At 53.0% G+C, this 27,706-nt stretch overlaps 1 protein-coding gene across 2 annotated transcripts in view; it reads left to right on the top strand.

Moving 5' to 3' along the window:
- Positions 1 to 56: 56 nt before the first annotated feature.
- The window catches only part of BCL9L (B-cell CLL/lymphoma 9-like), a 46,975-nt gene continuing 19,325 nt past the window's right edge, over positions 57 to 27,706 (top strand). For both annotated transcript variants that reach the window (XM_017809583.1, XM_017809582.1), the window contains exon 1: positions 57 to 137. The gene's annotated coding sequence lies outside the window, so the exon portion shown is untranslated. The remainder of the gene's footprint in view (positions 138 to 27,706) is intronic.

The following is a 27,706-nucleotide window of genomic DNA, read 5'->3' as shown; positions in this document are numbered from 1 at the left end:
CGCTCCGCATCCGGGCCATGAGCGCGGCCCGCGCCGCCGGCTCCGCGCCGCCGGCCGGCCCCCAGCAGCCCGCGGAACTGCACCGCGCCGCCCCGGTGGGCTCGCCCGGCCTGCCCTGAGCCGTTCCGCCGCCGCCGCCGCCGCCGAGGTGAGTGCCCCGCCGGGCCCCGGCGGCCGCCGCCCCATTGTTCCGCCCTGGGGGACTGGGGCTCCGCGCCGCCCCCGCACCGACCCCTCGCTCCGCGCAGCCGGAGGCAGCCGAGCCCGCCTCGGGGCTGTCATCCGGACGGGGGGGCCGCCGGGAGCCGCCGTCCGAGCCGAAGACCCCGGGCCAGCTGCCGTACCGCCGCTCCCGAGGGCGGCGATAACTTGGCCTGCCCCCCGAGTCCGGCCGGCTGCGGATGTGCTGTCAGTGCCCCCGCTTGCCTTGGACGTTGCCCCCGGTCCGCGGGACCCTTCCCGCTCCGCTCTTCATCTCGGGAACCGCTCTTCCCGGGTCCCTGTCACTCGTTGCTGCGGTCGCAGGCGATTCCTCGAGGACCAAAGTGCCTCGAGTGGAGCTCCTCTCTAGGTGCAAAGAACTTACTCGCGTTGCGTCTGGTTTTACCGGAGCTGCTTTGGATTTTGCAAGACACCAAGCTGTATCGGTGCTGTTAAAGCCCCAGGGAGGATTGGAACTCGCCACATTTCACGTGGTGTTTAAACAAACGCTCCTGTCTGAGCCCATCCTAAGTGTCAGGGGAGACGTCTCCCTTCTTTTTGCGGTGTCCTTCTCGATGGGCTTCGGTTCCCTCTTGAGGTAAACCAGGCATGTGGTTGGCCTGGAAACACTACATGTACATGTTTTCCTTGCACGCAGAAAGGAACCGATGTAACAAAACCTCCCCTGCGTTGTATTAGGGACGTGTCTTTAGCAGGTGGTGAACTTGTTCTAGCCCCACTCTGCTAGCAACCACTTGCTGGAATAGAAATGCGAGAAGGATGCATATCTGAACACATAAGTAATGCTACATGACAGGGCAGGCTGTTGCGTTGTTGTGTGCAGCGTCTGCACGCCTTGGGGGCAGCGCCGTATGACAGGGTGTCAGGCTGCGGCATCAGACGGTTGTGCCCTGGCTGTGCCAGGCAAAGGGCTGCCAACTGCATGGCACAGGGGACAACCACGCACCTTTGGCTGCAGAGTGGTGCTACAGGAACCTTAGTTGCACACTTGTGACCTGCAGGATCCGTGCTGCAAACGTGGCTCCCGCTCTTTACCCTGCCTAAATGCTGTTTCATGCCAGGCACGCAGTAATGACATGCAGCTCCTTCTGTCTGTCAGTCACATAGGGAATGTGTGTGTGCCTTGCTTTGCTACTTTGGTGGCAGGAGATATAAGAACAGTGAGTCACTGAGGAAGTGATTTGCCCAAGGTCGCATGGCAAGGCTGTGATGGTGCTGAAGCAAGACCTCTTTTGACTCTGGTGCCTGCGATAATGCTGGCTGCCACCAGCATTATGTATGGGGTATGTAATACACACCCAAAGCTGGTTCTAGTGCAAAAATCTCCAGGTCGACATTGTTGTGTGATTCTCCTTGATGGAAAGATGAGTGTATCAGTGTGCTCTCTCTACAACAGAGACTCCATCAGAGACTTTTTCCAGAGCGTTCACAACCTAAATGCTTAAGAACCTTTTTGTTTGTTTTTTAATGTGTGTGTTGCCATTTTAGCAGGGCAGATGGTGTGATTGGTCCCTCCCCACCATCCTGACCTGCATCTTCATTACCTTGAAAATCCATTTTGTGGTGTTTTCTGTGGTGCAGTGTTGTAGGTGGTTACAATATCTCCCTGCCCCTGAAAGTCCCTTTCCTCTTTCCAGACCCCATCCATGGGAAAGAAATAAATAGGCAGCAGCTGAAGGAAAGCTTACTTAGAAACTAGAAACCACAGTTGTTCAGTTGAAGAAAGTAAAATAGTTGTGTTTTGTACTTTCAAGCCCTTTTGCATCTCACTCTGTTGCTGTTGGAAGGTGGCTTTCTGGCCACTGTGTAACAGAGGGGACAGACTGCTGCATGAAGCTCCCAGGCCATCACAAAGCTGGATGTACCAAGCTCACTGGGCTATGCTGCTCCAGGGTGGCTGCCAAGGATGTGCTGGAGTTGCACTTTAGCTCTAGGCTAACTCCAGCCCACAAGCTGTGGACCTTGCCTGTGCTGGCCTGGAGTTTCTGAGGTCCAAGTTCAACTCAGCTTTTGACTTTTCTATCGAGTTGTTGACCCAGCTGGCATTGTCTCATCCATACTTACTGTTTTGGGGGGGGGAAAAACCCTTGCTTTTCCATCTCATTGCTGCTGTCCTCTCCTGCTGAATGCTGTGAGTGCTTTCCCTCCTGGCAGCTCTTGCTGTGTGGAGGTATGTGGAAGGGAGTGGTAGCTGGAGAAGGAGGTCCTTGGTTCCTTCTGCAGGGAGCATCAGCTGTGTCCCAACCAGTGGCTTTCATACTACTATAGAGGTGTTGCTCTTTGTTATTCTGGTTGCCTTCAGCTGGTTGCAGGGTCCCAAGTAAAAGATGGGTCCTGGGATTGTTTTCTGTCTCTTCCAGCCCTATCTCTTGTCGGTACAGTGTCCAGTTCAGCATTGAGCATTGGCATCAGAACAGTTCTTGCTTCTTTGCCCTGTCTTAGGTGATTGCATCGGGCTTCACTGCTGCTGAGAGGGAAAGTTCTTAGCCATCAAGGATGTGTCTGTGTCCCCCAGAGGTCCAGATGTGCTTCTGCAATGGGTTTAATCTGCTCAGGTCTAGCCATTTCCTAGGGATGGCACAGGCCAGCTTTCAGCTCTTAATTGTTGACTGGTAAATGCATTTTGTGGTAATCTTGCATGTGGTTCTGAATTTCCAGAGGGTGGTGGGAGCTGTGGATTCTGACTTTATGTAGCTGATCTCCATGAGATTTAACTACCCTAGAAGATTTCTCATAGCACTGAAGCTGTGGAAAAATCACTGTCTTGGAGCAAGGGGCCTGGGAAGCATTGCGTCTGTTTTGCTTCTCAGTTGTGCATCTCCAGCAGCTCTGTGTGGTGTGGGGGTTGAGGGTGGACACAGAGATATTCCTCAGTTCTTCCCAACTTGTCTTTCAAAGCTGTGTGCTGCTTTACAGTGGGTCGATCTACGCTGCTCTGCTTTGGCTTCCTTTCTGCGAGCGCCACCCCTGGCAGCCCTGAGTGGAAGATACCCAGGAACTGTTACTGGAGATTGGTGGGGATGGTTTCTGTTGCTGTATTTTGCCCTTCCTCAACCTCTCCTGGGGAGGCAGCACCAGCCAAACCACGTGGTGTGGATGAGAGGCTCTGAGTCTTGCTTGCTTGGGCCCGGACCTTATGTTCCTTCTGCCCCTCTTCCAAGGCATGGGAGGGACTGTTGGAGACATGCCTCTTCAAAATGGGCAGGGGTGCCTTGATGCCAGGCAACAACCCTCCACTGGAGAAAGCAGTGTGAGAATGATGGGCTGCAGTGCCCTGAAGAGACGAGCGGGAAACCTGTTCTGCTCTTGCTGAATGCATGTCCATGCTGGGCACAGCCAGGGGGATGAGGCCTGGTTCCCACTTGCTCAACACTTTCTGGAGTCATGGTCTGGTTCTTTGGCAGCTACTGGTGTCTGGGCACAAGTGTATTCCAGTGTCCTTGATGAGTACATCAGGCAATGGTTTCCAGCCCCTTTCCACTGCCCATGATGGGAGGACAGTGCCTTCACCTGGGCACCTTGTCCTACTGTGTCTTTCTGGGCAGCTCTAGGCAGAGGAACATGCTAGCTATGCCTTGGCATCTTTGGGTGACAGCACTTCTCCAGTGTGTGCAGATTGCCAGCTTAAGCTGGAACCACTAGAGAAAACAACGCTTTGGTCACTGGGTTTTTCTTCCCCCCAAGAGCAGGACCGATGTTTGGGTGTTGGGTTTTTCAACTGCGACTCAAGATGCCTTGAATCCCAGCTGGGGGATGATGGGGAGCCTCTTCTGGTGCTGGGGTAATAGCCTCAAGATGGCTTTAGGACTGGGCTGTGCACTGTGCCCAGAGGTGGGGCGTCACCCTGTTTGGTGAGGAGCGCTGCTGTAGCCAAGTCCTGGGCCAGAAGCCAGGTTTGTGATCCGTGCCAGAGAGGGCAAGACTTGGAAAGCGAAGCAGAGCTCCTCCTGTGTGAGAGATGGCCTCAAATACCAAGCAAAACCACAGAGTGCTCCTTGTTCCTGCCTGTGCATACTGGTCTTCTCTCTCCCCAAAGTATGTGGGAGGCTGCAGGATGGATCTGCTAGGGAGCAGGAGGGCTGTGCTCCTCAGGCACGTCTGTACCATCCTGCCTCTTCAGAGTGCTGTTTGGGCTTTTTTTTGCAGTTTTATTTTGTGTTTTTTTTCCCTTTTAACTCTGCCTCTCCTATTGCTGTATTTTCCCCATCCTTGCTGCTACTGGTTTGAGGGCCACCTCCTTGCAGGTGGGCTGTCCAGAGCAATGCTGTGTGTGGTTGCTCTGTTCCTTCTGTCACAGCTCAGCTGAGCAGCTTTCCTTTTCCTCACTCAGCTGCTACTGCAGTGGCTGAGGAGAGGAACAGGCCAGGATATGGTTTGTGTAGAAGATGGTCCGCGGCACTGACTGTTTACAGACTCCGTGCTTCTCAAAATGTAAGCACAGGAAATGCCAGGCTCCGCTGGGGTCTGTGTGAGCAACGTGGCTCCTGCACGCTGGGTGTCTCACAGCCTCTGGCCGTAGCAATCTTCTGCCTTGTCACAGCACAGAACAGGTTTTAAACACTATGAGAAGCAAGGGCTAGAGTTTTTTTACCTTCAAAATAGAGGCTGAGAGGAAGAGTGAAAGGAAGTGACTTAACCAATGAAAGGAAGGGAATATGGGGCAGTGCTAGGGACAGAAGCCAGGATTCCCAATTCCTGCTCACTGCTCCTACTCCTCTGCCTCTCTGGGTCTCAGCCTCCTATTCGAGTCCAGGTATAAGTGGGCTTTTCTAGTCCTCTAAGAAGCTGGAAGTCAGGAGCACCTCTCGTAAAGTATCCTCAATGCTCGGTGCATCTGTGAGCTTTCCAGTCCCTAAGTGTTTCATATCCAGGATTTGCCCAGCTGAAGTTAGAAAGCGCCAACTGGTGTGGTTACAGTAGAGTCTCAAACCCTTGTCCTTGGCTACTGAGTCGAGCTTCTGGTTCTCCACAGAGCACCATGATCCTCATCTGGTATGCACTCTGCAAAGAAATGCCCCTCTCCCAGAATGCTGTACCCTTGTTTTGAGGGCCATACCGAGCTTTTTCTTAAGGACTGAAGTTAAGGGACCTGTTTCTCTCTGCTTGCAGTGTGTCCCCTGCTGAAGTTGGCTTCATGAATGGTCTTTCTTGACTTGCCACCCAGAGCTTGATACCTATCTGATCAGATGTGCACTGGTTGCCTGGTTCTGCAGGCAGGGCCTTTGTGGAGCATTGCAATCTTCCTAATGGAAAATAAAATCTTAACATACTCTTTAGAAGAAAGATCCTGCTAAATAGCTGTGTATCAGGGTTCACATAGTGAACAGTTGTGCTCCCCTTTGGATGGGCAGGGGCTCCAGCAGTGAGTGCAATGACCGTTGCTTCTTTCTGTTGTTGTGCTGGGCTTCAGGCCTTGGGAAAGGCTGCAGTTGGGAGAGAATGCTGGCTTATGAAAAAGTGGTTGCAAGGGTCCTGAGGAGCTGTGCTGTAGGTCTCCATGCTCAGGGCAGTGAGGAGCTGGACAGTGAGCTCTGAAGGGCAGTAACTGAGTGCAAGGGCTGCATCTCTGGGCGCGACTCTTCCCAACAGCAAGCTGGCCAAGGCTATGGAAACCCCTGCAGCACTGGAGCTTTCACCACTTCCTTGGCAGGATTTGTTCCAGTACTGATCTGCAGCAGAGGATCAGCCTAGACAGGGCCTGAACGGAGTGGGTCCGGCCACAGACGGGCCTCAATCACAGCAGTTAGGCTGGGCTGAAAGCTGCCTGTGTCCTGCCTCTGTGTAGCCTTGTTTGAACTTTCCTCTGGCACAGAGCAAAAGGAACAGGGGAGTCCTAGGGCTGGTCCAAGCAAGTTTCCTCTGCTCTGTCTGCCCTCATATGCAAAGGGGGGGACAGCAGCAGCTCCAAACTGTCCTCCCAGAGCAGAGCAGTTTGGAGGAGCCTTGGTCACAACAGCTTTTAAGCAAATGTTTTTTTGCTTCTGGTGTTCCCTGCTTCTTGGACTACGACGCAGGGAGGGGGAAGTGAAACTGTGGTTCAGACCGAGCTCTCTGGATGGCAAGAAAATTGCTGAGTAGCCGGTTTCCAGGTTGCCGAGGTCCTAGCCAGGGCCCGGCATGGCTGCCAGAAGCAACAGGCTTGGAATTTCCTCCGCCTGGTGCCAGCTCCACTTGGGCTGGCCGTAGCACCTCTGCTGGGGCCAGAGCTCCTCTTGAGCTCTGCAGATGGGGCGCTCCCAGAGCAGGGGTTACACCGGAGCTGGAGCTGCCCCCCTTGTTCTCGCAGCCTGGTTTCTATTTTCTTTTCCAGGGTCCAAGATGTTTTGAATTATGCAGCCTGCGCCTCCCGCGGGGCTCCTTGAGCAGCCGCCTAACGAGCTGAGCTCCTGACAAACTTTGCTCTGGCTTTGGCTACGCTTGGAAAATTTTACAGCCTTTTCACAAAAAGGAAATGCCAGGAAAGGCCTGTCTCTTCTTACTTTTATGAGGGGGTCCCAGTTGAGAGAGGGTGAGATGGGTTTGGAAAAGAAGACAAGAGAGATTTTGTATATGGCCGTATATATGCTTTCTAGAGATCAGGGTAAGCGGGCTCGGTGCCCTCTGGCAGGGCGGGCACAGCAGGGGTGAGACCTGCAGGGTGCTCAGAGGATGCACTATGGGCACAGGGAAGCAGTGACTCCTTTTCTGCAGGGAGGTGGTGGTCTGTGTCTTCCCTCCCAGCTGCCAGCATAGCACTGGCTGTTCAATCTTTGCTAATTATGGTTTTTCTTAATGGTGGTGATTTTATTTCTGCTGTGGTCACAGGCCACATGGATGTGCTGCACGTCGGTCCGCGAGGCTCAGGGGAAGGACTGCTGCCAGGTGCTGTGCTGGTGGTCTCCCTATCACAGGGGACAGCACAGTGCCTTGACAGGGTGCTGGGGACACAGGAATGTACGAATACAGGTGCTGCCAGCACAGTGTTTGACCCATAAGGGATAGTCTTGTGTAATTTGCCCCTTTGGCTTAGAAACCATGTTACAGTAGGAGAAACTGGGACACAAAATAAGCTGTGACTTGCCTGCCTTCCCTTTGTAAGATAGTGCTGAGAAGGGAGCCGGTAGCCCCCTGTTTTGGATAAACTCCCCTTTGGTGAGGTGCTGAAGGTCTGCCCTTGCATTTGTCTAGTTTCCTTCAGGAGAGCCCACCAGTCATGTCATGGATCTCTTGACAAGCAACTTCTGCCTGGAGAGGCACTGAGGGTACAAGGTCCTTGCCATCCTCCTTGCATGTCCTCTCAGTGTTCCAGGTCCCTTTCCAATGGTGAAAAGGCATCTGTGGAGACTGGGATGGGGGTCTTGGTTGGAGCCTGTAAAAAAGCAGCAGCCTGGGGAGTTGTGGAACTTCTCCTGCAGGAGGGATTGAGGTTTCTGTGCGATCCATAGGCATCAGCTGCTGCCAGTCGTGGTGGATGAGCGTCAGATGCGAGCAGCGATGGCTCTGAGTGGAAGGAGCCTCGCACTGGTTCTGCTTTGAGGGCTTTGCCTGTTAAACTTGTCAGGAGCATGGCTCTGGATAGCTATTTGATTTGGCAGCCTGCGCAGGCCTGGCAGCACTAAGAGTGGGATGTGGGCACCAGAATTGTGCCCTGCTCTCCCTTTTTTCATCGCTCCACCCATCCCCAGCTTTCTGCTGTGTTGGGCGGGAGAGAAAGCACCTCCCCAGGGCTGCATCCCCTCCTCCACCTAGAAAATCAGTAATATGTCCCTTTTCCTTTCACGGGGCCCATGTGCAGAAGCTGAGTTTGCATTTGACAGGGGAGGCCAAGCACCTTCATTCTGCTGCTGAGAATTACCAGAGTGGCTCTCCTGTTGGCTTCTTGCAGTGATGAGTTTCTCCATCCCAGCTCATTCTCAGAGCTCAAAACACATGGGGAGCTGCTGGGAAGACTGTTGAAAATATAGTTAAATACCTTACTGTTATTTATTTCTGTGATGCCATCAGCATATATATGGTTTAGAATGGCTGAAGTGGATGTTTTTTGTACTCTTTAATTAGTTTCCTAGTTTTCAGTGGGGAATCCTGTTTCATGTGAACCTGACACTGCAGAAGAAAATACCAAGCCCTGTTTGTCCTCTTTGCTGTCAGAACAGTACAAACCCAGAGGAAACAGATAAATACAGGCGCATGGATGTGCTTCAGTCCGTAGCACCTTTTCTTCCAAAACATTTCCACAAGTCAGAGGTTCAGTGATGGTCTGCCTAGGCTTCCTGCCTCTGCTAGAGAATTCAATGCAAGTTTTGCTCCTCATTCTCTTAAAAAAAAAAAATTAAAAAAAAATCAGAATATTCAGTGTTAGAATCTGTGCTTTGGAACCTGTTTCAAAAAAAACCAACAAAGCAAACAAAAGCCCCTCCAAAACCCAAACCTGTTTTTGCTCTTTGAAAGTCAGTTTCATGAGTTGAAGTTGTAAACGTTTTGTTGATAAAAAGGAGTTACTTTGCCTAAAGCAGAACTTCAGCAGTGTCCAGCCATTTCCAAATATTTTGATAAAGACGTAATTTTAGCCCTGATCTGTTATTTTAGTGAGAAGAGTGATTTTTCCACTTGTTCGTGTGGTCAGGACCTTACCTGTAAGAACTGCTCCCTACCCCACCTTGCGGTTTTGGAGTATTTGGAGACTCAACTACTGGTGGCACACGTTTATCATTTGGTTTATTATGCTTTTTAATCAAAAGTAATATCACAGAGTCATAGTATAATTAAAATGTATTCCTTGTATTAGTAGGATTTAGTCTTCCTTTTTTTTTTTTTTTTACCATAGTTTAAGGGCTCAGGGCATTTTTCTGATGCTGTTGCAATAATAGGCTGCTATTATTAATAGCAGTTAATAGGTCCTTTCCCCAGCACTCCTAGCATCAACCTAGAGGCCCTTGGAGGTCCACAGTCGGTAGGTTTAACACCAATGAAGCAAACCAGCCACCTTGGGATTTCCTGGTTCTCAGGCTGATGCTGGCAGTGCCATGTTCTGAGCTCTCTCAGTGGAAAGGGGTGATGTTGTCATCACTTAGGGCTGCTGATGCCTGTCAGGGTGATGCTGAGATTTGTATTCATCTCAGTGCAACCAGATGGAGAGGTTAATTGCTTTGCCCAGCCTGGGGTTGAAACAAGACTGCAGAAGAGGGAGCTGTAACTGGTGGTTGGTTAGTTGGAAGGGGAGAGACAAGAGGTGAGGTCCAAGAGTAATGCCCTCTTTTGGCATTGCCCTTCCCCCAAGACCTGGTCCTGAGCATGTTGGATGGCTGCTGTTTCACTGTTTGATCTGTGGCTGTTCCTGGCTGTGTGTGGTGTGGGGCTGTGGTGGCTGTTTGCAGTGTTTTTGGAAAAGCTGCCGAGGGTATGCAAAGCATTGATCTCTCTTGGAAACCGATAGGAGAATCCCAATAGCAAATGCTCCAGGAAGCCAGGCTCTTACTTCTCTTGCTACCTCCTTCTCTCCTCACTGGGCACCGATGTTGATGTGCTCAGACTCTGACTCAGATCATGGGCAAGTGGCTCAGCTTGAGGTGAGAGCCTGGCAGTGCTCCTACCAGACCTGATGTGCTGATGATCAGGGAGGGGACAAGGCAGAGCTGGGACCCAGCTCAAGAAGAACATGTGCCATCCAGGCTCTCTGTTGTATGCAAGGTGTGTGTCCACGGAGTCCTCCCTGCTCTGGTGAGCCATGGCTACTGGTTGACCCTGGGCTCAGGAAGGAGGAGAGGCATGGGGGAGTTAGGATTGTAGCATCAAACAGAGAGGAATCTGTGTGTTGCCCTGGGCCAATAGACTAGTCTAATGCCTTGTCTAATTTGCATATCCATTAATTTTTATTTTAAGAGGACTCAAGTGGACCCCAAGTGCCAGACTGCATCTCAGTATGCTGCAGGAGGAGCCCAGGAATTGCTTGATTTGATCTGAAAAGCCCTTAGATGGTATCGCTTAATGAGCCAAAGACCCCTCTGGCTGAAGTCAGTTCCTCTCAGTCCGAAATGGGCAAGTGCTGATTTTTCTGGGAGTCTGTTCAAGTTCCTTTGAACAGTCTGGGCAGTGAGTGAGTGAGAGGGGGTTTTCCTTTGAACAACCTGGGCAGTGAGTGAGTGAGAGGGGGTCTTGTAGTCACTGGCGATGGTCAGGATGCTCTCTGCCATCAGCTGTCCCAGTGCCAAGGGACCAATTTTCTAAGGTGCTGCTTGTGACTTGTCAAACGCTGCTTGGCTCACCACATCGCAGGTGCAGGACAAAACCCATGGGAGAAGGATGGTTGCAGGGTAGCTGCTGGTTGCAAAGCTCCCCTGGTCGGCCTTACTGCTGTGGGGTGGGGAGGAAGCCAACCTCCCCTGCCCAGAGGCAGGAAACGAGAACCATGTGGGCTGCCTTGGAGCCCCACCGGCAACTCGTGCTTACACCGAAAGCAGCGTGGCTGGGATTGGTCTCACTGACTGCCTGCCATGGCACTGGTGGTCTTGTTCTGTGTCCTCCGTTTGCAAAGAGAGGGAGGTAAAATGGGTGTCCCCTTTTGGCTCCAGTGTCAGAGGGGGAGGCTGCATCCAGAGCTTCTGGTCTCTCTTCTTCTTTCTACTGTGTATCCATCCTCAGGCACTTGCCCAGGCTCTGGCTGGGAGTGCCCGTCTGTCGCCTATGCCAGGAATAAAGGCAGCTCATGGGCTGTGGCGCAGCCAGGCTCAGCCTCAGCTACAGGATTTGCAGCCACAACTGCTTCTGGGGGAAGAAGGGTTTTGCAGTTTTCATGAGAGGGATTTTTCCTCCTTTATATGAGGTCTCTCAGCATTCGTGCTGAGGTCTTTCTCCAACCTCTGGCTGAGGTCCTGGGACTCCCACTTCCCATCGCTGAAGTAGCAGTTATCAGAGGGAAAGGCAACGTAAGCTTTCTCGGTGGACTCTGTCGTGTTTGTCCTGTTCCATTACAGTGCAGCAGCAGTGGCACCAGCGGCTGCCTTCCTCCCCTCACTGGGCTGGAGCGCTGCAGGCTTTCGGCAAATGCTGTCTGCGGACATCTGCTGCCTCCTCCCCCACCGCCTCCTGGCAAGCAGCAGCAGCTTCCCAGTGAACAGCCTGCTCTTTGCATCACCCCCTGCATGCCAGACCAAAGCTCCCTTCTGCTCTTACAGGCACCTTTGCAGGACCTTGAAATGGTGGTTTCCCCGGTGCTGGCTTGGCTCCAAGCAGCCTTCCGCCTCACAAGACTGTAGCTGAAAAAAATCAGGGTGCCTGATAGAGGAGAAAGGCTTATTAAAGGTGATGCTTACTGGGTTCTGGCTCGTGATTCAAACAGGCAGCCCTCTCCTTGGCAGGGCTCCAGCCAGTGCCTGGGGCCTAAGGCAGACGTGGAGTCTGGGGCAAAAAGCTTGGAGCCGTTTGACTGGAGCAGATGCGGCAAGGTCAGCTGTGAACTGCAGCCCTGGTGCCAGAGCTGGATGCTTTGGTCCAGTGTCTGGCTTGGATGTGTTATGTGCAGCTAAGGGGGGCAAAGTTCACCGTTGCAGGTATTCATGTGGCCCTTTCCAGGAGATGGAAGGTTTGTTTCTTTCTGGTCTGGCCAAGTGGTGGGATGATGTGCTCCTTGGATGCAGAGGGCAGTGGGGCTGTGGATTTCTGGCTCCTGAGAGTAACTCCCAGGCTTGATAGTCCTGCTGCCTTGGCATTAGGAAGTACCCTGCATTTCTGTGGCTTCAGCCTCTCTGCTCTGCTGCACCAGGTTCCCATGTGTACGTGTTTGACACCAGAAAGTGTGGCAGTAGCCCTGAGAGATCTTTACCCCAAGCCTAGCCAGTCCCCCAGGCGACAGTTGCCAGGATGCCCTGGCTTCATCTCATGTGCTTCTAGCCTGGGGACTTCTTCAGAGAGTAGAGGAGCTGGGAGGGATGGAGCGGAAGGATTTAATGAAGAAGGCATGGGGGGCGTAGCAAACTCCTTTCTCCTGAAACCGGTGAAGCAGTAGCTGGGAGCATGAAGGCAATGCCGGGCTGTGATCTCAGAGAATGCCCAGAAGGAGGGCTGAGGTATGTGGATTAGTCAGAAAAGATGGTAGAGGATGAAAGAGGATTCAGCAGCTCTGACTGTAAAGGCAGGTTTGGAAGAAGGAGCTGGAGGGATTGCAGGTGGGACATGAAAACAGGAGCTTGGAAAGATGGGATAAATGAAGCCAGTGGGGAAATTTGCCATTTTGTACCTGGATCAAAAAGATGTGAGCATGATTCAAAGACATTTAGACAAGAAGGCACAAGTCTGTGTTTGAGGGGAGGGGGATCATCTTTGCTGTGACCATCTTTGCAGTGGAGGGGTGCAGGGCACAGCCAGATCCCCCCCAACAGCTTGGAGGAAGCGTGGTGTTACGTGGAGGAGTATTGCTTGGCAGGCAGTTAGTTGACAGTAGGTTCTGGCTCCATGTTTGGTTAGCAAGGCTGTGGTCCATGTGTGCACCTGGCATTGGAAGAAGTGGTAGTGGGAGAGCTTTGTGAATGCCATGTAAACGGCACTGGAGGAGTTGGCAAAATCACCCGAGTGCCTGTGGGTGATGTGGTGTAGAGATGGGAGCTGCGGGGCCAGGCCAGGCCAGGGCGTGTGGCTGATGGCGAGCAGTGGGGCTGGGGGCTGCATGGCGAACAGGGCTAAGGCTCTGTGGTGTCACCATCAAAGGCCCCGGTGCACCCATCAGCAACTGGGCCCAGTGCCGCTGTGCAGAGGGGAAAAGCCTGGAGCAGATCCAACAGCCAGACCCGAGTTTAGTGCTCAGGTCTCCTGTCTGCCTGGGCAGTAGTCGCAGGCCTCTCCTCCTCGTTGGTGCAGCACTGAGCACGAAGGAGATGAAGCAAGGGAAAGATGGGGCATGTGTCTGAGAGGGAGATGAGATGCTGCTGAGAAACACAACTGAGCTCCCTTCCTCTTTGTGTGCTGCCAGATGCTCGGTGGGGTAGGGGCAGAGGGGCTGGGCTGCAGGCCAGAAACACTCGCACACATCCCTGGGAGGAGAAGCTGAAGTGCTGCAGGAAGCCTTGCTCTTGCCTGCACAGGTGATCCAGGGCTGCTGCATCGAAGGGGTGAAACAGCAAAGCCATGCCTCCCCCAGCCAGCTGGACCCTGTCCCAGAGCCCAGGAGGAGATAAGGGAGCCCTGGCAGGCAGTCTTTAAAGCCCCCACCAGGGAATAGGAGTGTCACCAGCAGCTGGAGACAAGACTGGTAGGTTCTGGTGTTTACCCAATGCTGAGGAGAAGCAGAAGGTGCCATGTGGAGGCCAGTTGTTGCCTGCCCTAGGAGATCAGTGTGGGAGAGCGGGGGAAGGCAGCAGGGCATGAGAGGAAAGCACTGATAAGTGGAGGCAGAGGGAGCACCAAGGCCCAGAAAATTGCTGGGGAAGACATACTTCCCTTGAGTGGAGAAGGGGTGCCAAGAGTCTGGCAGGACCCTGCCCATGGGAGCATTGTCTCCTGCAGGTGCCCCAGTTAGTGCCCCTGGTGACTTTGTGCCCATGTGCCCATGAGGTTCTTGGAAGGAAGTGGCATGGCGGAGGCAGGTGTATGGGCTGCAGGGACTGGTGTTGGGCTCAAGGAGAGTGGTATGTGGCTTTTCTCCCTTCTGTGGTGGTGCTGGGTGTGTTCTTGTGAGCCGCTGTTCCTTCCATGCCAAGGCTGGTGCAGGACTTTACCCCAGGCACTGGGCTCTTGTTTTCCTCTGCTAGTTCAACTCCTGGAGCAGGCCTGCTGGCAGGACTTGGTCGCTGGCGAGTCAGGAGCAGGCTGAGCTGGCACATGGATGGCTGAGCACAGGCCCTGGGCAACACCAAAATGCCAGCTGGCCCTCTGGGGAGGCCGGTGGCCTCCCCAGCCCTGCCCTGTGTGAGGTGGCCCTGGTGGGTCTTCAGCAGCTGTATTCCCCACAGTGGAGCCAGGAGAGAGGGAAGGGAAGAATCACCCATGAAGGGTTAACAGTCGCTCCAGCTCGTTGCTCTCAGCCCAGGCCCTGCTGCAGGAGCAGTGTGGAGCAGCCTGCTCCAGTTGGCATCTGTCCCAGAATGCTTTGGAAAAGCACTGGCCTCTGACCCCCAGTACAAACTGAGCCCAGCACGTGGGAGGGAGAAATTACTCCCAGACCTTCAGGCTCCAGGGTTTACAAGCTGCCTGCAATAAAGCAGCCATTTTTTCCGACAGTTATTAAATCTCCCCTTTTAGCTCACTGCAAACCTCTGCCTGTTGCTCCCCTCCCCTGCCCCCAGCCCCACATCATGCTTCTCCTGCTCAAGTCAGAAACACCTCTGAAGGTGAGGCTGGCCTGTTTGCCTCAGGCTGAAGGCTGGGGAGAGCTCCAGCCACTGGTCCGGGAGCAGTGCCCCTCACCCTGCAGCGGCGGGCCCTGTCCCGCTTGGCAGCTGTCCTTGTGTCTGTCTGCCTGCTTCCTGTGTGAGCCAGTGCTGGCAGCAGCGGGCTCCCTGGATGTCTTACTGCAGCAATCCCTCGGAGTATCTTGCACCTGCTCCTCCCACTTGTGGGGTTTGCATCTGCATCTCCATTCTGAGCCCCTGCAGGACTAGTGGGGCACTTCTGACGGACCCCATTTCACTACTGTCTTAGTGTCCATGCTGGGGACCAGGAACCAAAGGGCAGAGGTTTTCTTCTCAGCCTTGCTGATGGCTGGGGCAGCTTTGGGCAGGGCCTTGGTTTTTCTGTGTCCCAGTTCTGCTGTCTTGAAACGGGAATAAGAGCGGGGTTTGTGCTTACCTGTCATCAGCTCCTTAGGTAACTTATTCTGTCTGTGCTCCCTGCAGTGAGTGAGGGATTAATCGCCAGGGAGGCTGGCCAGTTTCTATGGGAGATCACTGTGTGGGAGGCTCACGAGGCTTCTTTCACCAGCTAGTGTTTGTAATGCCTGCTGCAGCTGGAAAGTACCAAGTACTGCTTATTCACATACGATTTTGAGACCATCCAGTTGTGTGGAAATGCCAAGTCGGCGTGGGGCAGTGAGCGCTGCCTGTCTGGTGCCATGCTGAGCATGCCAGGGTGTTGCACTGCTGCAAAGGGCGTGGGGAGCGCGTGTTCGTGTTTGTACAGTGCTTTGGGAACAGAAAGCACTCGTTACAAGTGGCTACCGTGCCATGGGCGCTGTGGGATCCAGATAAATAAAACAGGAGCTGGTATTTCAAAACAACCTTTTTCATGCTCCTCCCACCTCCTGTGCATATTCCTCTGGTGAAGATGGGGAGCTGCCCACAGCACGCAGCCCTAGCCCACAGCTCGAGAGCAGCTGCAGTGGCAGGCAACCCACCCCACAGCTCTCTTCCCAGCAGATATAGGACACTTCAGATACAGCAGGTCACCCTTGCCTTGCCCATGCCGCCCAGCAGGCACCTGCCCGGGCACCCGGATCGCTGTCTCTAACCCTTGGGGTGGCTGGAGGAAACCAGCTCTGAGGGCAGCCTTGGACCCTTAGGCTTTCAGACCCAGTGGTTTGCCAGGAGCCTTAGCAGGAGTCTCACACTGCACTGGCACTGGCAGACCTGTGCTGCGCCTTGCTCTGTGCTGAGCCCCTGGGCTCAATGAGGCAGGGAAGCCGTTTTCCTAAGCACGTCTTGGGCTGGTCTAGGATTTACTCAACACACAAGAAAAAAGCACATTCATCTGAATCCCCTTCTCTCCCCTCTCCGAGGCTTGGTTTTGTTTTTAAATCTGTATGGCAGGCGACCAAACTGGCTGAGTCAGTCAGCTGGCTGGTCACCAGAAGTAAAAATGTGGTTTTGTCCCCTCCCTCATTCTCCTCCTTCCCCCCAGATTTTTTTTCTTCTTCACTTAGCGACAGTTTCATGTATTGACAACAAACCTCTTTCTGCCTCCTTCTCTCTTGGGGCTGGGACAAGTGGAAGCTGGTTTTTATTTTCAGGATCTGTCTAAGGGGAGAAGATGCAGGATGAAGCCTGGCTTTGCCTTCTTGCTTCTGCCCACAGTGATGCTGCCTGGGAGGAAGGAGTGGTGACCACTGCGCTGAGGCCTTTGCAGCCTGATGGTAGCATCTGCTCTCCTATAGACAATTAGATAGAGGGAAGAGAGGTGAAGTGTCTTGCCCAAGGCCAGGCAGGCCAAGCCTGGAGGGATGGGAACCGATAATCAAGTCTCCTTTGGCCACTGACATCCAAAAGCTGTGGCGGCAATGGGCTGGCTTTCAGGGAGCAGGAAGAGATGAGAGGTTCCTGAGTGCTTACCAGTGCTCCTGGATGCCATGGCACAGATGAGGGTGGTTGAAATGCTCCCTGAAGTTGTCTCTTCCACTGACAAGATGGGAACCAACAACAAGAAGATGGGAGCAGGGGTGTTTGGCTGTTCTGCTGGCAGTCTGAATGGGCAGCTGGCTGGGTTTCAGGCACCTCTTACTGTTGGGTTGATCACGACGCCTGTATCCTGAGGGCAGGACCACAAGGGGTAGTTTTCTGCCCTGTGGCCTGTGGTTTGGCCATTGACATCTTTACTCCCTATGCATCCAAATTCTGTAGCCCCACCTGTGGGCAGCCTTGTGACTGTTGCCAGGGTGGAGGGGAGATGGTGGAGGGGGTGAGGCAGGTGTGATGCAAGACTACCTACTCTGCTCCTTGCTTCTGGCAAGCCTATGTCTCAGTCTGAACTGTATGATAGGTCGTGACAGGTTGTATTATCTCACTGTGTCCCAGCTGGTCACTGGGCACCAGAGCCTGTGGCACCTCACAGGAATAAAACTTACTGAGCTGTAAACAAAAGAAGCTCCTCCAAAAGAGGAGTTTTCAGATGCAAATTGGCCGGTTGGCTTCAGAGACAGATTTTCTTAATTTGTATGTTGATTTTTGCTGTTTCAAATGCATACATTGCAGCAAATGCTCCAGCTTGACTCTGGCTTCTGAGTGCTTCAGCAAGGGGGGCTGCATGAGGCTGCCTGCTGTGAGCCACGCGGGGAGCTGAGGATACCTCACTGGTCTGAACTAGTTTGCTGCTTCCTCTGTCATATATAACCACTCAATTGTGGGACATACTTCCAAGGCTTCAAAAGCAGGGAAGGGGAGAAACTGATTTACTGATTTTTGTTTTAGCAGGAAAGCATGCGATGGGCTAAGAAATGTTAAAAGGCAGAATAAATCCTCCACAATATTTTGCTCTGTTGAAATGAAGGGAACTGAAAGGTGCACCAAAGAGGCTTGAGAGCACAGTGGGTAAAGGTACCCACAGGCTCCTGGTGAGACAGCCTCTTTGCTATGTGTCACATGGGGAATACAGGCATGGGGGGAACGATAGCTATGTTACTGTCCAAGAGGTATGTCTGTGCACACGTAGGTTTGCCCCCATCTCTTCTCTGATGGCTGGTGGCCCTGGCTGTACCACAAAGCTGGAGGCAGCCACGAAAGCGTTGCAGTGTGCAGGTGCCTGTGGGTCACACAGGAACTGTGGCGGCAGGACAGAACAGATGAGGAAAAGTGAGAAATGCTGCTGGGATCTGGTGTTTGTTGGCAGAGGTTCTGGGGCTGGAAATGAGTTGAGGGTAACAGATGCTGCACGTTTGCTGAGCAGTAAGGGGAGCTTTGAGGTCAGGAGGATGCTGGGGATGCATCTCCTGCATCCATTTGTGCCTAATCCTCAGCCTGTCATCACTTCTCTTCCCCATCTCTTAAGAGCTTATGCCTGTAGGGTTGAGGAGGTGTGGGAAGAGGAGAGCTCTGTAGCCATACCTGAGTGCGTCTCTCATGGAATAACTGTGTCTGACAGTTTCCTTAAATTTATTTGTGGTCATTCACTCAGCAAATATCCAGGACAGAAGAAGAGCAAGAACAGTTTGGAAGGGAACGTGGTGGCCTGTGGTTTGCTGGCACCTGTGACCGGGTGCTGAAGTGGATACCATTATTTTCCACCAAACGTGGAGCGCAGTGGGGGCCTGAGCTGGTACAGGAACTTTTTGTGTGCAGTGCTTTTGGAAATTGTCTATGTTAGGGATGCTTACTTGATCCTGGTACTTAACCTGTTTGCTTTTGGTTATGCTGGAGAGAAGGAAACAAGAGTTGTCAGTTCCATTTTGTCCTGGTTGGTGTCATTTTCCAACCCTTTCCTGGTTGGATTGCAAACCCGTGGGGATCTTGAAACCCCATTGCTCTTTCTGACAGAAGGGGGTGGGGAAAATAATCCTGAAATGGATCTGCTGTTTAAATCCTTTCCACCTCACGATTGAAACCTCCAATGAACTGCCTGGCCTTCAACCCCCTGTTTACACCCTCTCTGTGCTGCACTCCTCAAAATGCAGGTGCTGCCTTACAGCTGTTTGTGGTGTTCCTCCACCCAACAACATGGTTTTTAAAGTTGGGGGAGGGAAGCAACCCTGAGGGACTACTTAACTTCCACACCTCTTATATTCTGCTCCCCAGGCAGGTGACTGAAGTTTAGCACAGTCTGTTTCTAACCTCATCATCAGAAAAGACGCTTGTAACAAGGTCTGACCCATGGGCAAACTTCTAAACAAACACAAACTCCTGCAGCAAATCAATACTTGGATCAATGGGGTTTTTTTCCTCTGTCAGAAATAGAGTATAGCTTTGTTGACTCAGTCTGCCAAGGCTGTTTCCCAGGACATCTCCCTGCCAAAGCTGAAATGAAGAGCTGGAATTTCAAGCTATTCTCCATTTCCATTGTCACCTGAGTTGAAGGAGTACCTGCATTTTAGGCTTCATTGAAAGTCTTGCTTACAGTTCTTGGAGCTAGATGGCTATCTCCAGTACATCAGAGGGGTGAAAGGCACTGGGCAGCTTGGCAAACTGTGACCAAAATGGTGGTGGTATATACTTTCTGTCCTCTGACCTTAATACCTGTCAGGTTCCCTTTTGAATGCACTCTGGAAAAAGGCAAATGACACTTCAGTAGTGCAACAGTCCAGTACAGTGGCCTTCCACTGGCTCACACCTGCAGGGACAGTCTTGTGAGAGCCCCGCCCAGTGTTTCCCACCAGTGGGCTCTGTGCGTGTGTGCTGGACGAGGAGGCTTAGCACCATGTGTGCCGCATTGTGGCAAGTGTTACCCATCATATCCCCATGGGGGTTAGGGACTGGCAGAAATGGAGCACCTTGGGACAGCTCCATCCTGTACAGCCAGACACTTCTGTGTTTGAGGCTTTGTCTGTAGTTTTACTTGGTTTGGAAGGGAAAATAATTCTTGTGTAAGTAGTTAGAGATGAAAACCTAGCTGCTCTCTGATCCTTGGGCTGTTGTCACTACGTGGAGGATGGACACTGCTTGTTCCCTCCCTGGGGCCATGCATGCACATCACCCTGTGATGTGATGTCAGCAGGGCCAGCAGGCAGGGCTGAGCTTCTTTGTGATGGTCCCCAGTGAATAACAGGTGTTTGAGTATGAGCTGTGTTTGGCGCAGAGCAGGTGGACAGCACTGTGTCCTGAGGATGCTCAGAAGGATGGTCTGCTCCTGGACAATATGTCTAGACTGGGAGCCGACAGCTCATTCCCTCTTTTGTATTTGACCATGAAGATGATTGTTGTCTCCTGAGTTTGCCCATGTGGAGTGAGGCTAATGGGCTTGGCAGTAGGAAGAGTGAATCCACTGATGTCTGTGATATTTGGAAAGAGCTATTAGAGACTCAGAGCCCACTCTGCTCCAAAACTGTCATATCTACAACCTTGCCCTGGCTCTCTCTGTGGAGTGTTTGAGGAAATCCTGCAAGCCCCAGCTGGATGTGAGCAGGATGGTGTGTCCTGGGCCTCATGCAGATCAGGCTTTACTTGCTTTTGCAGTGAGGTTCTGGTGCCCGGAGGTGGGACTGCTGAATTTGCTGAGCCAAGCATTGAACGAGAGAACCAGCATCCTCCCTTCCCTGCTGTGCTGTAGGGTAGGCTCCCTGTCTGGATTATAGTGCCAGGGCCTGGGGATGGCAGGACTTACCAGGACAGGACTTCCCTGATTCATGCTGAGGCCAAGCAGGGCCAGGCTGCAGAAGGAGAGGTGCCTGACTGTGTCCTGCAGCACTGGTGTCCTGCGGAGAAGAAAGCATGGCAGGATTGCCATGACATCCCCCAACAGAGAGGCCTCCACCTTGTCTCACGCCCACGCACTGGTACAGACGCGCACACGCGGACAGAGGCAGGTTCGTACCAGCGTGAACACGCTCGTGCGGATTCCCATGGATCTGCGGTTAAACAGGCACACCCACACCAGCATGGATGCAAACAGACCCCATGCTGGTGCGGGCCTGCTCACTGTCACAGAAGCAGACGCGTTCCTATCTGTATGGCTCCGGGCTTGTGCCGGCACAGGCGCAGGCATACAGGGCATACATGCACTCACAGACACAGCCACGGCACTGGGCTATTTTTGGGAGCACTCCTAAGAATTGTGAGCGTGTTTCAGATGTTAGAGTCTTAGATGGGGGAAAGCTAGAACAGATGGCTGGAGGGTTCAGAGCAGCAGCCCTGCTGAGAAGAGATATTTATAGGCAGCTTTAACCCTTGTGTGGTCTCTGGAGCCAAGTTTAAAGGGACAGTGTCTGGAGCAAACATGGTCAAGCCGAGCAGTGACCTCTGAGGGTGTGCTGTCCTATCTGGTTTCTGTGAGCCAATTATCAGTGTAGTCTGGAAATCCCATTTATACTCTACCTCTTTCTTAAGCACAGGGATGCAGCTTTCCCTAGACCGTGGAGCCTGGTTTCTATAAGCCTCGATGAAACTGGGCTAACTGTGGTTATTATTTGCTGTCCAAGCTGGGGCAGCGGGTACTGTGACTGCCCTGTGCTTGCGTGACCAGCAAAATGAGGACAAAGATTGTTTTGTCCCTCTTGCCCTCATTTTTTCTCTTTTTCTTTTCTTTTCTTTTTTTTTTTTTCCCCTTTCTCTTTTAGCCAGAGGTTACCCAGATTCTTCCTTTTCCTTTTTGGAAGGAGATATTGTGTTTTCTTTCAGGCATGCAGTCTTGTAAAGAGATGCAGATTAAACCCTGCCCTGTCAAAGCCGTCAGATGTTTTTACCCGCCCTCATCTTGGGCCCTCATGCTTGAGCATTTAGGGAAGAGCAAAATCCATCTGTGGGTTGTGCTGCTTTGTTAAACAGAGCTAGCCGCAAAGCGGGGAGCACGGCAGTGGGGTGACAGCTCTATTTGCAGTCCTTTCTTCAAGAGCAGCCAGCCTCCTGTTTGGGGTCTGAAAGAGTGTTTTATTTAAATTGTCTGGCATGTCTTGAAGCAGCCTTCACGGAGCTGAGTACCAGCAATGGGGGAGAGTGATCTGGGGGCACTTCCCTGGACCTGTTGGCCACACTGTTCCTGATACAGGCCAGGATGCCATTGGCCTTCTTGGCCATCTGGGCACACTGCTGGCTCATGTTCAGCTTCCTGTCAATCCAAACTCCCAGGTCCCTTTCTGCCTGGCTGCTCTCCAGCCACTCTGTCCCCAGCCTGTAGCGCTGCAAGGGGTTGTTGTGGCCAAAGTGCAGGACCCGGCACTTGGCCTTGTTGAACCTCATCTCATTGGAATCAGCCCAACTCTCCAGCCTGTCTAGGTCCCTCTGCAGAGCCCTCCTGCCTTCTAGATGATCGACACTCCCTCCCAACTTGGTGTCATCTGCAAATTTGCTGATGGGTCTAGTTGTGAGACGGGGGAAGCAGCTGCACCATTGAGTGGAAAAGGACACATCTCCCTCCCAGATAGGCAGTGGATCCTGTGGCGTTTGAGCTGTGGTGGTTGTGCACAGTGGCACGCACGGCATGCACCTGGGCTGTACCTTTCCTCTGTCAGGACTTAGACTAATCCAGATGTTTGGAGCTGCACTCTGCCTACCGGCTTGTGCCCAGCATGGGAGTCCCAGAGAGGCAGTGCTGAGCAGTACAGAGCTGTTTTCCACTTGTCTTTGCACTGCTGTGCACCTGTGGACCAGCCGGAGTTGCTTGTGATGTTGGAGGTGGCTCATAAGTCAGGCTATTCGGCCAGAGTCAGGTTCTTGGCCAAGCATTTCACGCAGATGCTCAGTGTGTATGCCTCAGTGAGCCGAGTTTGTTGTTGTGTACCCTGATTCCATGCCCGAGGGGGCACGAGGCTCTGCTGGAAAGTCTGGGAGCATGACAGAGTGCTGGCCTTGCCTCAGTGTGGGACTTTCCAGTGGTGCTGCCACTTCGCCAGGGGTCAGGTCTGTGCCTTGAGGGTGTGAATTCAGAGCATCCCCAAGTTTTCTTTACACTGATGTGCTGGGCCTGGGAGATGCAAATCTGTAGAGAGTGGAAGTATGTTGGAGCTACTTGCTTCCTTGCTTATTCCCACACTTTCAGACTTGGAAAACAGTCGCTGTTGTTGTGCCCCCCTCCCCCCCAAGCTGTGCTCTCACTTCTCACCTGTGTGTCATGTGGAGGAGTTCTGAGTTTCCCAGAAGCTCTAGGTCACAGGTCATCACTTGCATTGAAATGTGACTTTGGGGTGAGAAAAACCTAGTTTCTAGTGCTGCAGCCCCCCCAGCACATCCTGGAAGCACAGCTGATCCTGCTGGAGACCCAGGTGCAGTGCTGGCAGCACTCAGCAGCCGGCTCACAGTCTGGTCTGCTGCATGCTGGTGTCAGCTGGCAGCTTAGTGCTGGTGGCTGTCTGACTGCATTTTGTACCCAGACAAATTGGTAGGAGTGAAGTTGCTCTCAGCAGGGCCACTGGGCATGCTGTCGTGGTGTTCCTGTGGCTGGGCTGGTCCTGTGTTCTTCCAGGGCCCACAGGAAAGGCCAGGAGCCACCGCTCTCCTCCTACCTGAGAAGGCAGAGAGAGAGCCTGGCAGTAACAACGAACCCAGTTGGGCAACTGCCAGTCCTGGGATCTGCCCACACTTGCCTGGCCTCCCACAATGGCTCCATTGTTCCTTAGAGGGCAAGGAGGAGGCTGCCTTCGGCTCCCTGGGCATCGTTAACCCTCTGCCTGCCAGGAGCAGGCTGTAGGGCAGGCATACATTACAGAATCACAGAATATTTGGAGTTGGAAGGGATCATCAAGTCTAGCTCTTAAGTGAATAACACCAACACAGCCTTGGTGTTATTAGCACCGTGTTCTAACCAACTGAGCTTGTCTCAGGTCTTTGAGGCAGGAGGTCCCTCTTCTCTTGAGTGCAAGGAGGGGAGCTGCAGGGGAGCACCAGCCTGTCTCTGCCAGCTGCCTCCAAACCTGCCGCTTGCTGCTGTTTTGAGGACAGCCAGCATGTGCCTGTGGTGAAGGCGTACACCCGAGAGGCAGGGCCCTGCTGAGCCTTGATTTCCTCTGACAAGGCATAGGGAGGCTCTCTGCCTTCTTCCAGGCTTCTTTTTGCTGTGACCTTGCCTTGGGAACAGCCCTCGTTCCAGCAGGTCGTTGGTGGCTGGGTTGCTCTTGCCCTGATGTGCATGCCAGAGCAGGACATGTCTTTAGGAATGGGATGTTTGGGGTTTTGGGGGGCTAATTCCAATGGCTGAGGTATCCGTGTGGAAGCTGTTTAAAGCAATTCCAGGCTGATCAAAGTGCCTTCTTCCTTCCTGTCCCGTAATGTGATCTCAGGCAAACGAGCTGCTCGGGGTCTGCTGTGGCTTCTGGTTCCTATGGTGGAGACACAGCCTTGGAGGGCACAGACATGCCTCCCTGCAGGTGCAGGCTCGGAGCCAGAGTGCAGTGTCCATGTGCCAAAGAGGACAACAAGTACCCTGTTGCTGGCCAAAGGAGCTGGACACCCATGTCCTGCTCTGCTTGCCAGCTCTGCATTGCCTGTCTTTTGATAGCAGTGATGCTTCTCCACAGCTTTCTGGTGTGTATGCTTCCCTGTCAGCTGATTCCAGGCGTTACAGGGCTCCCTCAGCACCCCTGCTCTGTCACAGACTTCCTCTCCAGAATCTGTGGGATGATGGAGAGGAAAAGCTGTTTGGCCAGCATGCCAAGACTCTGTATGGGAAAGTTTCTAGATGTTGGTGTTCAGGGATATTGACCCTGGCATGTCTCATGCCAGCTCAGAGACTGGAGAATGGCTTGGTAATCCAGACAGCCAAGGATTTAGAAACCTAATAGACACTGTGTGAAAGTCACCAATTAGTTCTTCTGCACATCCTGACGCCAAATTGCTTATATTATAGCCTAAACAGCTACCCTGCTTCCAAAAGATCTGTTATCTCCTCTTCTCCCACTCAGTAGCCTTGGCACTCTTCTCCTGTCATTTGTATCCTTGTCTCTAGTTGATGCAATAACTTTTCAATAGGTTCAGTTTCTTAAATAAGAGTATAACTGGAGTTGACTGAGGAGGGCCAGGGGCTGAGTTGGGAGCACTTGTGATTGTACCCAGTGATTTTACCTAGTGCAAACTGCTTCAGAGCTTGATCTGGCCGAGTCTGGGCACCTGGGCTCTGGCCGCAAGGACCACTGCAAACCCCAAAGCTTCCTGAGAGCCTCAGAAGCCCTTGCCTACTTGGCCAGTTGTAAGTTAACAAGACCTGTCTCTCCTGGTGGGTCAGAAGGGCTCTCTGTGAGCAGCCCCAGGACAGGCTGCCTTTGGGCCCTCTCCCCATCTGTGGGTGTACATCTGCTGCTACACAGGAGGCTTGTTGCCTGACCCAGAGGGCTGCAGTTAGTGAAACGGGATGATTTCTGGCTCTTTCTGCCTGTTTCCCGTTGGGTGGTTGGAGGCCTGGGTCAGGGTTAGCGCGTTGTGTCTCTGGAGGAGCTCGATATGCTGTGGGAGTGTTTGTGGAAGGGCAGAGTAGCCCCTGGGACTTGGAGGTCTGTGGGGAAGGCTGTGCTTCTTTGCACCCCTCAAGTGGCAGAAGCTGGGGAATTTCAGCTTTAGGTGCAGTGGAGGCTTCTGGGGGTGAAGGTGAAGTGTGGGGAGGGGGTAGAGCACTGCTCTCTTGGGGTGCACAGTGGGGCAACCTCTCTCCAGATCAGTGCTAGCCCAGACTGATGGTAAAGCCAGATGGGGAGCAGTGGCTCCCCTCTCCTCAAGGTCTCTCCCTTCCTTTCTAGCCCAGCACTGGAGTCCTAGTACTGCCCACAGGCAGCTGCCACCACTCAGCAGCAAGATCTCTGCTGCCCGTGCCAATCCACTCTGCACTGGGGAAGGTGAAAGGTTTCCCAGGGTGGAATTTCCTGCGAGGCAGTTGCACAGCCGCTTCCCCTCTGACCTTACACCCCATGTGCCTTAGTCACGATGGCATGCAAATACGAGGCAACGGGGTGGGGGCTGGAGGGAGCTGCTGGGAAAAGGAAGTGACCTAAGCTGGGGTTTAAATATAGAGCCCAGGCTCTGCTGCTGCCGGGCTTGGTATTTATAATCCTGGAGGAGTGCTCGGTGGTTCTCTGCGTCTCTTCTGCAATCTGGGCTGGCAGAGGGCAGTGTGGGGGGCAAGGTGTTGTGGCAACCAGCCTTGCCTCCTCCTCTTCCCCTCATTTCTCTGTCAGCTCCCTCTCCCCAGGTGTGCTGGGGTACATACATGTGTGTGCTCAGTTGCACAGATGTGGTGCTGCAATCCAGGCAGTTTGCAGGTCTGCAGGTGCTCCAACCTCTTCTTTTTGTGCAGGTGTGTCCTTTGTATGTTGCATTTAGTGCCAGGACTGGGTGGAGGAAAGGAGTCCAACTCTTCTCCAACTCTCTGTCCTGAGCCTCCTCAAAGGCAAACCAGGTTGTTGCACTGCTGGCATGCACCATGTGGTGCAGCTGGGGTACATGGTGCTGAGAGGTGGTAGGGATGTCCCTTCCACAAGGGTTTCCTGCTGGGACCCTGTCTGCAAAGACGGTGCCCTTCTTCAGGCTGGAAAGTCACCTGAGCTTGCTCAAAGGAGAGCTAGTGTTTTGTGGAAATTTTCTGCAAGGTAGTATGGGATGCCTAGCCCTTCTTTCAGTGTGCAACAGACATCTCTGTGCTGCCTTTATCTGAGAAAGTGGAGTAAGCATCTGCTACAGGCACATGGTGCGTGGCTCTGCTTCCCCAGTAGAACTCTCTGCACTCCGTGGAGGCCCCGGTGTGAGGGCTGGGGTGCCAAGGAAGCCTGGGGTCCAAGAGTGCCTCTGTGCTGATGGGAGGTGCAGCAAGTTGGCCCGTACTCAGCCCTGGCCAGGCTGTGCATCCCTGGGTGACAATGACACCTAGTGGCCTCAGGCCCAGAGGTGGGGCACCCCAGAAAATCTCCTGGTGCTTCTGGACAGCCGGCATGAAGCTGGAACAGCCATGGGCAGCAGACCCTGGGGTGCTCAGGAACCCTTGCGTCTCTGGCTTGTAGACAGTGGGCAGGGAAGGGACCCAGTGTGATGGCCCTGCTGACAATGGCTAGTCTGTCACAGAGCCCTGCAGAGAGACTTTCTGCTAAAAATAATAGCAGAAACTGTTGTGTTAAAGCTTGGAAGCTCCTTGTGAAGCTCTGGCATTGCTGAGTTCCAGTCCTGCACGCTGCTCGCATCTCATGAACTTCTTTTGCTGTTGCCAAAGGATCCTAAAGCAGGTACTGAATCCTAGATGCAGCTGAAAGACTGTCCTGATAGGCTCAACCGCATCAGCTATTTACCTGACACGTGTGACCCTCAGCAAGACATGTCTCCCTTGTGATTCTTTTGGGAAATTTGTGGTTTCAAGGTCTCAGCTGTGAGCCCTGCTGCTCAGGAGAGCTGGTGTAGCAGAGAGCAGTGTGAGGCACAGCTCACCAGCAAGGCTTTTTAGCACTACTCATCCAATCCCAGTAGCTTTAGTGCACAAACACAGTGAGAATGGCGTGAGGAAGTCTCTTCATCCCATGCAGCAACTGCCCAAGGAGGTCTGTGCTGTGGCCTTGTGTTGCAGCCTGTGGTGATATCTGCCAGAAGGGTTTTTACAGGGAAACTGCTCCCTTCATATACAGATGAACTTGTCTTTGTGAATCCCAGCACAGCTGAAGGCTGTGTGGGGGTGTCCAGCTGTCACAGCAGCCCATGTTCCTGACCAGATTTCACATACTGCAGGATGAGATCCTGCCTTGGAGGAAACTGAAGCTTCCTGAGCAGCAGCAGTACCTTTGGAAGAGACTTCTGGCTTTGCTCCCTGACCTACTAGATGCTGTTCCCCAGTGTGCAGGTGGCTGTGCTGCCCCGCATGTGGGCACCTGCAGCTTCCTGCACGTCCCATACTGACCTGTCCCCAGCAAGTCCCATGAGCCGGTGTATGAAATAATTCCTCGTTATCATCTCAATAGAGCCACATGCGACTGTCGAGTAATGTCTGGCACATGCAGGGTTTCTGTAGGGAGTGTGCCAGTTGGACTGGGAAGCTAGAAAGATCTGCAAATGTGGTGTTAGACCTGGAGACTCCCTGAGCACAGGACAGGAAGCCAGGCTCTGGCTGGGGCTGCAGTAAGGAGGGGAGGAGTGGGAGAAGCTGTTGAACTGGGGATAAGGAAGGGCTAGGAAAAGATCTTCTAACACCGATGGGCTAAAGCTATGACAGGAGGAACGTAGTAGGGTGCCGGACAGAAAGCAAATGGCATTCCCAATTCACCTCA

The sequence above is a fragment of the Lepidothrix coronata genome, unplaced genomic scaffold (assembly GCF_001604755.1).
Source record: "Lepidothrix coronata isolate B3197 unplaced genomic scaffold, Lepidothrix_coronata-1.0 Scaffold27, whole genome shotgun sequence".
Lineage (NCBI taxonomy): Eukaryota > Metazoa > Chordata > Aves > Passeriformes > Pipridae > Lepidothrix > Lepidothrix coronata.
Note: the sequence above shows the minus strand (reverse complement) of the source record. Positions and strands in the feature narration are given on the sequence as shown.